The following is a 5,000-nucleotide window of genomic DNA, read 5'->3' on the forward strand; positions in this document are numbered from 1 at the left end:
ACCTTGAGAACGCCCGAACTCGTCTGATCTCGGAAGCTAAGCAGGGTCGGGCCTGGTTAGTACTTGGATGGGAGACCGCCTGGGAATACCAGGTGCTGTAAGCTTTATATAGTTTACTACCCTAATGTTCTAACCATTCAAATAGCCCAATTTTGGCAGCAGATTTCGCTTACGGCCATACCACCTTGAGAACGCCCGAACTCGTCTGGTCTCGGAAGCTAAGCAGGGTCGGGCCTGGTTAGTACTTGGATGGGAGACCGCCTGGGAATACCAGGTGCTGTAAGCTTTATATAGTTTACTACCCTAATGTTTTAACTATTCAAATAGACCAATTTTGGCAGCAGATTTCGCTTACGGCCATACCACCTTGAGAACGCCCGAACTCGTCTGATCTCGGAAGCTAAGCAGGGTCGGGCCTGGTTAGTACTTGGATGGGAGACCGCCTGGGAATACCAGGTGCTGTAAGCTTTATATAGTTTACTACCCTAATGTTCTAACCATTCAAATAGCCCAATTTTGGCAGCAGATTTCGCTTACGGCCATACCACCTTGAGAACGCCCGAACTCGTCTGATCTCGGAAGCTAAGCAGGGTCGGGCCTGGTTAGTACTTGGATGGGAGACCGCCTGGGAATACCAGGTGCTGTAAGCTTTATATAGTTTACTACCCTAATGTTTTAACTATTCAAATAGCCCAATTTTGGCAGCAGATTTCGCTTACGGCCATACCACCTTGAGAACGCCCGAACTCGTCTGATCTCGGAAGCTAAGCAGGGTCGGGCCTGGTTAGTACTTGGATGGGAGACCGCCTGGGAATACCAGGTGCTGTAAGCTTTATTGTTTAAAAAAAAAAAAAAGAGTCAATGAAATGTTTCAAAAATCCTAAATTGTCTTTTTTCCCCTCAAAATTCCTGAAATAGTCTCTCAGTTTCTTCAGAAAGCCTGAAAGAGTCTCTTTTTTTTCTTCTTCAAATAGCCCAATTTTGGCTGCAGATTTCGCTTACGGCCATACCACCTTGAGAACGCCCGAACTCGTCTGATCTCGGAAGCTAAGCAGGGTCGGGCCTGGTTAGTACTTGGATGGGAGACCGCCTGGGAATACCAGGTGCTGTAAGCTTTATGTAGTTTACTACCCTAATGTTCTAACCATTCAAATAGCCCAATTTTGGCAGCAGATTTCGCTTACGGCCATACCACCTTGAGAACGCCCGAACTCGTCTGATCTCGGAAGCTAAGCAGGGTCGGGCCTGGTTAGTACTTGGATGGGAGACCGCCTGGGAATACCAGGTGCTGTAAGCTTTATGTAGTTTACTACCCTAATGTTCTAACCATTCAAATAGCCCAATTTTGGCAGCAGATTTCGCTTACGACCATACCACCTTGAGAACGCCCGAACTCGTCTGATCTCGGAAGCTAAGCAGGGTCGGGCCTGGTTAGTACTTGGATGGGAGACCGCCTGGGAATACCAGGTGCTGTAAGCTTTATGTAGTTTACTACCCTAATGTTCTAACCATTCAAATAGCCCAATTTTGGCAGCAGATTTCGCTTACGGCCATACCACCTTGAGAACGCCCGAACTCGTCTGATCTCGGAAGCTAAGCAGGGTCGGGCCTGGTTAGTACTTGGATGGGAGACCGCCTGTGAATACCAGGTGCTGTAAGCTTTATATAGTTTACTACCCTAATGTTCTAACCATTCAAATAGCCCAATTTTGGCAGCAGATTTCGCTTACGGCCATACCACCTTGAGAACGCCCGAACTCGTCTGATCTCGGAAGCTAAGCAGGGTCGGGCCTGGTTAGTACTTGGATGGGAGACCGCCTGGGAATACCAGGTGCTGTAAGCTTTATATAGTTTACTACCCTAATGTTCTAACCATTCAAATAGCCCAATTTTGGCAGCAGATTTCGCTTACGGCCATACCACCTTGAGAACGCCCGAACTCGTCTGGTCTCGGAAGCTGAGCAGGGTCGGGCCTGGTTAGTACTTGGATGGGAGACCGCCTGGGAATACCAGGTGCTGTAAGCTTTATATAGTTTACTACCCTAATGTTCTAACCATTCAAATAGCCCAATTTTGGCAGCAGATTTCGCTTACGGCCATACCACCTTGAGAACGCCCGAACTCGTCTGATCTCGGAAGCTAAGCAGGGTCGGGCCTGGTTAGTACTTGGATGGGAGACCGCCTGGGAATACCAGGTGCTGTAAGCTTTATATAGTTTACTACCCTAATGTTTTAACTATTCAAATAGCCCAATTTTGGCAGCAGATTTCGCTTACGGCCATACCACCTTGAGAACGCCCGAACTCGTCTGATCTCGGAAGCTAAGCAGGGTCGGGCCTGGTTAGTACTTGGATGGGAGACCGCCTGGGAATACCAGGTGCTGTAAGCTTTATATAGTTTACTACCCTAATGTTTTAACTATTCAAATAGCCCAATTTTGGCAGCAGATTTCGCTTACGGCCATACCACCTTGAGAACGCCCGAACTCGTCTGATCTCGGAAGCTAAGCAGGGTCGGGCCTGGTTAGTACTTGGATGGGAGACCGCCTGGGAATACCAGGTGCTGTAAGCTTTATTGTTTAAAAAAAAAAAAAAAAAAAAAGAGTCAATGAAATGTTTCAAAAATCCTAAATTGTCTTTTTTCCCCTCAAAATTCCTGAAATAGTCTCTCAGTTTCTTCAGAAAGCCTGAAAGAGTCTCTTTTTTTTCTTCTTCAAATAGCCCAATTTTGGCTGCAGATTTCGCTTACGGCCATACCACCTTGAGAACGCCCGAACTCGTCTGATCTCGGAAGCTAAGCAGGGTCGGGCCTGGTTAGTACTTGGATGGGAGACCGCCTGGGAATACCAGGTGCTGTAAGCTTTATGTAGTTTACTACCCTAATGTTCTAACCATTCAAATAGCCCAATTTTGGCAGCAGATTTCGCTTACGGCCATACCACCTTGAGAACGCCCGAACTCGTCTGATCTCGGAAGCTAAGCAGGGTCGGGCCTGGTTAGTACTTGGATGGGAGACCGCCTGGGAATACCAGGTGCTGTAAGCTTTATATAGTTTACTACCCTAATGTTCTAACCATTCAAATAGCCCAATTTTGGCAGCAGATTTCGCTTACGGCCATACCACCTTGAGAACGCCCGAACTCGTCTGATCTCGGAAGCTAAGCAGGGTCGGGCCTGGTTAGTACTTGGATGGGAGACCGCCTGGGAATACCAGGTGCTGTAAGCTTTATATAGTTTACTACCCTAATGTTTTAACTATTCAAATAGCCCAATTTTGGCAGCAGATTTCGCTTACGGCCATACCACCTTGAGAACGCCCGAACTCGTCTGATCTCGGAAGCTAAGCAGGGTCGGGCCTGGTTAGTACTTGGATGGGAGACCGCCTGGGAATACCAGGTGCTGTAAGCTTTATATAGTTTACTACCCTAATGTTCTAACCATTCAAATAGCCCAATTTTGGCAGCAGATTTCGCTTACGGCCATACCACCTTGAGAACGCCCGAACTCGTCTGATCTCGGAAGCTAAGCAGGGTCGGGCCTGGTTAGTACTTGGATGGGAGACCGCCTGGGAATACCAGGTGCTGTAAGCTTTATTGTTTAAAAAAAAAAAAAAAAAAAAAGAGTCAATGAAATGTTTCAAAAATCCTAAATTGTCTTTTTTCCCCTCAAAATTCCTGAAATAGTCTCTCAGTTTCTTCAGAAAGCCTGAAAGAGTCTCTTTTTTTTCTTCTTCAAATAGCCCAATTTTGGCTGCAGATTTCGCTTACGGCCATACCACCTTGAGAACGCCCGAACTCGTCTGATCTCGGAAGCTAAGCAGGGTCGGGCCTGGTTAGTACTTGGATGGGAGACCGCCTGGGAATACCAGGTGCTGTAAGCTTTATGTAGTTTACTACCCTAATGTTCTAACCATTCAAATAGCCCAATTTTGGCAGCAGATTTCGCTTACGGCCATACCACCTTGAGAACGCCCGAACTCGTCTGATCTCGGAAGCTAAGCAGGGTCGGGCCTGGTTAGTACTTGGATGGGAGACCGCCTGGGAATACCAGGTGCTGTAAGCTTTATATAGTTTACTACCCTAATGTTCTAACCATTCAAATAGCCCAATTTTGGCAGCAGATTTCGCTTACGGCCATACCACCTTGAGAACGCCCGAACTCGTCTGATCTCGGAAGCTAAGCAGGGTCGGGCCTGGTTAGTACTTGGATGGGAGACCGCCTGGGAATACCAGGTGCTGTAAGCTTTATATAGTTTACTACCCTAATGTTTTAACTATTCAAATAGCCCAATTTTGGCAGCAGATTTCGCTTACGGCCATACCACCTTGAGAACGCCCGAACTCGTTAGATCTCGGAAGCTAAGCAGGGTCGGGCCTGGTTAGTACTTGGATGGGAGACCGCCTGGGAATACCAGGTGCTGTAAGCTTTATATAGTTTACTACCCTAATGTTCTAACCATTCAAATAGCCCAATTTTGGCAGCAGATTTCGCTTACGGCCATACCACCTTGAGAACGCCCGAACTCGTCTGATCTCGGAAGCTAAGCAGGGTCGGGCCTGGTTAGTACTTGGATGGGAGACCGCCTGGGAATACCAGGTGCTGTAAGCTTTATATAGTTTACTACCCTAATGTTTTAACTATTCAAATAGCCCAATTTTGGCAGCAGATTTCGCTTACGGCCATACCACCTTGAGAACGCCCGAACTCGTCTGATCTCGGAAGCTAAGCAGGGTCGGGCCTGGTTAGTACTTGGATGGGAGACCGCCTGGGAATACCAGGTGCTGTAAGCTTTATTGTTTAAAAAAAAAAAAAAAAAAAAAGAGTCAATGAAATGTTTCAAAAATCCTAAATTGTCTTTTTTCCCCTCAAAATTCCTGAAATAGTCTCTCAGTTTCTTCAGAAAGCCTGAAAGAGTCTCTTTTTTTTCTTCTTCAAATAGCCCAATTTTGGCTGCAGATTTCGCTTACGGCCATACCACCTTGAGAACGCCCGAACTCGTCT

General features: G+C 46.8%; 26 non-coding genes across 26 annotated transcripts in view; all 26 read left to right on the forward strand.

Moving 5' to 3' along the window:
* LOC148985452 (5S ribosomal RNA) overlaps positions 1-104 on the forward strand; it is a 119-nt gene extending 15 nt beyond the window's left edge. Inside the window, exon 1 of the ribosomal RNA XR_016165944.1 lies at positions 1-104. This exon is cut by the window's left edge and continues 15 nt beyond it. This is a non-coding gene — a ribosomal RNA (5S ribosomal RNA).
* Positions 105-167: 63 nt separating this feature from the next.
* On the forward strand, positions 168-286 carry LOC148985453 (5S ribosomal RNA). Its single transcript, XR_016161103.1, has one exon. It is a non-coding gene; the product is annotated as a 5S ribosomal RNA (ribosomal RNA).
* A 63-nt stretch (positions 287-349) lies between these two features.
* Positions 350-468, forward strand: LOC148985454 (5S ribosomal RNA). Its single transcript, XR_016165946.1, has one exon. It is a non-coding gene; the product is annotated as a 5S ribosomal RNA (ribosomal RNA).
* A 63-nt stretch (positions 469-531) lies between these two features.
* On the forward strand, positions 532-650 carry LOC148985455 (5S ribosomal RNA). The gene has a single exon (XR_016165947.1). It is a non-coding gene; the product is annotated as a 5S ribosomal RNA (ribosomal RNA).
* Positions 651-713: 63 nt separating this feature from the next.
* LOC148985456 (5S ribosomal RNA) lies at positions 714-832 on the forward strand. The gene has a single exon (XR_016165948.1). It is a non-coding gene; the product is annotated as a 5S ribosomal RNA (ribosomal RNA).
* A 164-nt stretch (positions 833-996) lies between these two features.
* Positions 997-1,115, forward strand: LOC148985457 (5S ribosomal RNA). The gene has a single exon (XR_016165949.1). It is a non-coding gene; the product is annotated as a 5S ribosomal RNA (ribosomal RNA).
* A 63-nt stretch (positions 1,116-1,178) lies between these two features.
* On the forward strand, positions 1,179-1,297 carry LOC148985458 (5S ribosomal RNA). The gene has a single exon (XR_016165950.1). It is a non-coding gene; the product is annotated as a 5S ribosomal RNA (ribosomal RNA).
* A 63-nt stretch (positions 1,298-1,360) lies between these two features.
* LOC148985459 (5S ribosomal RNA) lies at positions 1,361-1,479 on the forward strand. The gene has a single exon (XR_016162764.1). It is a non-coding gene; the product is annotated as a 5S ribosomal RNA (ribosomal RNA).
* Positions 1,480-1,542: 63 nt separating this feature from the next.
* Positions 1,543-1,661, forward strand: LOC148985460 (5S ribosomal RNA). Its single transcript, XR_016161342.1, has one exon. It is a non-coding gene; the product is annotated as a 5S ribosomal RNA (ribosomal RNA).
* A 63-nt stretch (positions 1,662-1,724) lies between these two features.
* Positions 1,725-1,843, forward strand: LOC148985461 (5S ribosomal RNA). The gene has a single exon (XR_016165951.1). It is a non-coding gene; the product is annotated as a 5S ribosomal RNA (ribosomal RNA).
* Positions 1,844-1,906: 63 nt separating this feature from the next.
* Positions 1,907-2,025, forward strand: LOC148985462 (5S ribosomal RNA). The gene has a single exon (XR_016163470.1). It is a non-coding gene; the product is annotated as a 5S ribosomal RNA (ribosomal RNA).
* Positions 2,026-2,088: 63 nt separating this feature from the next.
* LOC148985463 (5S ribosomal RNA) lies at positions 2,089-2,207 on the forward strand. The gene has a single exon (XR_016165952.1). It is a non-coding gene; the product is annotated as a 5S ribosomal RNA (ribosomal RNA).
* A 63-nt stretch (positions 2,208-2,270) lies between these two features.
* On the forward strand, positions 2,271-2,389 carry LOC148985464 (5S ribosomal RNA). Its single transcript, XR_016165953.1, has one exon. It is a non-coding gene; the product is annotated as a 5S ribosomal RNA (ribosomal RNA).
* A 63-nt stretch (positions 2,390-2,452) lies between these two features.
* Positions 2,453-2,571, forward strand: LOC148985465 (5S ribosomal RNA). The gene has a single exon (XR_016165954.1). It is a non-coding gene; the product is annotated as a 5S ribosomal RNA (ribosomal RNA).
* A 171-nt stretch (positions 2,572-2,742) lies between these two features.
* On the forward strand, positions 2,743-2,861 carry LOC148985466 (5S ribosomal RNA). Its single transcript, XR_016165955.1, has one exon. It is a non-coding gene; the product is annotated as a 5S ribosomal RNA (ribosomal RNA).
* A 63-nt stretch (positions 2,862-2,924) lies between these two features.
* On the forward strand, positions 2,925-3,043 carry LOC148985467 (5S ribosomal RNA). Its single transcript, XR_016165957.1, has one exon. It is a non-coding gene; the product is annotated as a 5S ribosomal RNA (ribosomal RNA).
* Positions 3,044-3,106: 63 nt separating this feature from the next.
* Positions 3,107-3,225, forward strand: LOC148985468 (5S ribosomal RNA). The gene has a single exon (XR_016165958.1). It is a non-coding gene; the product is annotated as a 5S ribosomal RNA (ribosomal RNA).
* A 63-nt stretch (positions 3,226-3,288) lies between these two features.
* Positions 3,289-3,407, forward strand: LOC148985469 (5S ribosomal RNA). The gene has a single exon (XR_016165959.1). It is a non-coding gene; the product is annotated as a 5S ribosomal RNA (ribosomal RNA).
* A 63-nt stretch (positions 3,408-3,470) lies between these two features.
* Positions 3,471-3,589, forward strand: LOC148985470 (5S ribosomal RNA). Its single transcript, XR_016165960.1, has one exon. It is a non-coding gene; the product is annotated as a 5S ribosomal RNA (ribosomal RNA).
* Positions 3,590-3,760: 171 nt separating this feature from the next.
* On the forward strand, positions 3,761-3,879 carry LOC148985471 (5S ribosomal RNA). The gene has a single exon (XR_016165961.1). It is a non-coding gene; the product is annotated as a 5S ribosomal RNA (ribosomal RNA).
* Positions 3,880-3,942: 63 nt separating this feature from the next.
* On the forward strand, positions 3,943-4,061 carry LOC148985472 (5S ribosomal RNA). The gene has a single exon (XR_016165962.1). It is a non-coding gene; the product is annotated as a 5S ribosomal RNA (ribosomal RNA).
* Positions 4,062-4,124: 63 nt separating this feature from the next.
* LOC148985473 (5S ribosomal RNA) lies at positions 4,125-4,243 on the forward strand. The gene has a single exon (XR_016165963.1). It is a non-coding gene; the product is annotated as a 5S ribosomal RNA (ribosomal RNA).
* A 63-nt stretch (positions 4,244-4,306) lies between these two features.
* On the forward strand, positions 4,307-4,425 carry LOC148985474 (5S ribosomal RNA). Its single transcript, XR_016160574.1, has one exon. It is a non-coding gene; the product is annotated as a 5S ribosomal RNA (ribosomal RNA).
* Positions 4,426-4,488: 63 nt separating this feature from the next.
* On the forward strand, positions 4,489-4,607 carry LOC148985475 (5S ribosomal RNA). The gene has a single exon (XR_016165964.1). It is a non-coding gene; the product is annotated as a 5S ribosomal RNA (ribosomal RNA).
* A 63-nt stretch (positions 4,608-4,670) lies between these two features.
* On the forward strand, positions 4,671-4,789 carry LOC148985476 (5S ribosomal RNA). Its single transcript, XR_016165965.1, has one exon. It is a non-coding gene; the product is annotated as a 5S ribosomal RNA (ribosomal RNA).
* Positions 4,790-4,960: 171 nt separating this feature from the next.
* LOC148985477 (5S ribosomal RNA) overlaps positions 4,961-5,000 on the forward strand; it is a 119-nt gene continuing 79 nt past the window's right edge. Inside the window, exon 1 of the ribosomal RNA XR_016165966.1 lies at positions 4,961-5,000. This exon is cut by the window's right edge and continues 79 nt beyond it. This is a non-coding gene — a ribosomal RNA (5S ribosomal RNA).

The sequence above is a fragment of the Pimephales promelas genome, chromosome 3 (assembly GCF_988280905.1).
Source record: "Pimephales promelas chromosome 3, fPimPro1.hap1.1, whole genome shotgun sequence".
Lineage (NCBI taxonomy): Eukaryota > Metazoa > Chordata > Actinopteri > Cypriniformes > Leuciscidae > Pimephales > Pimephales promelas.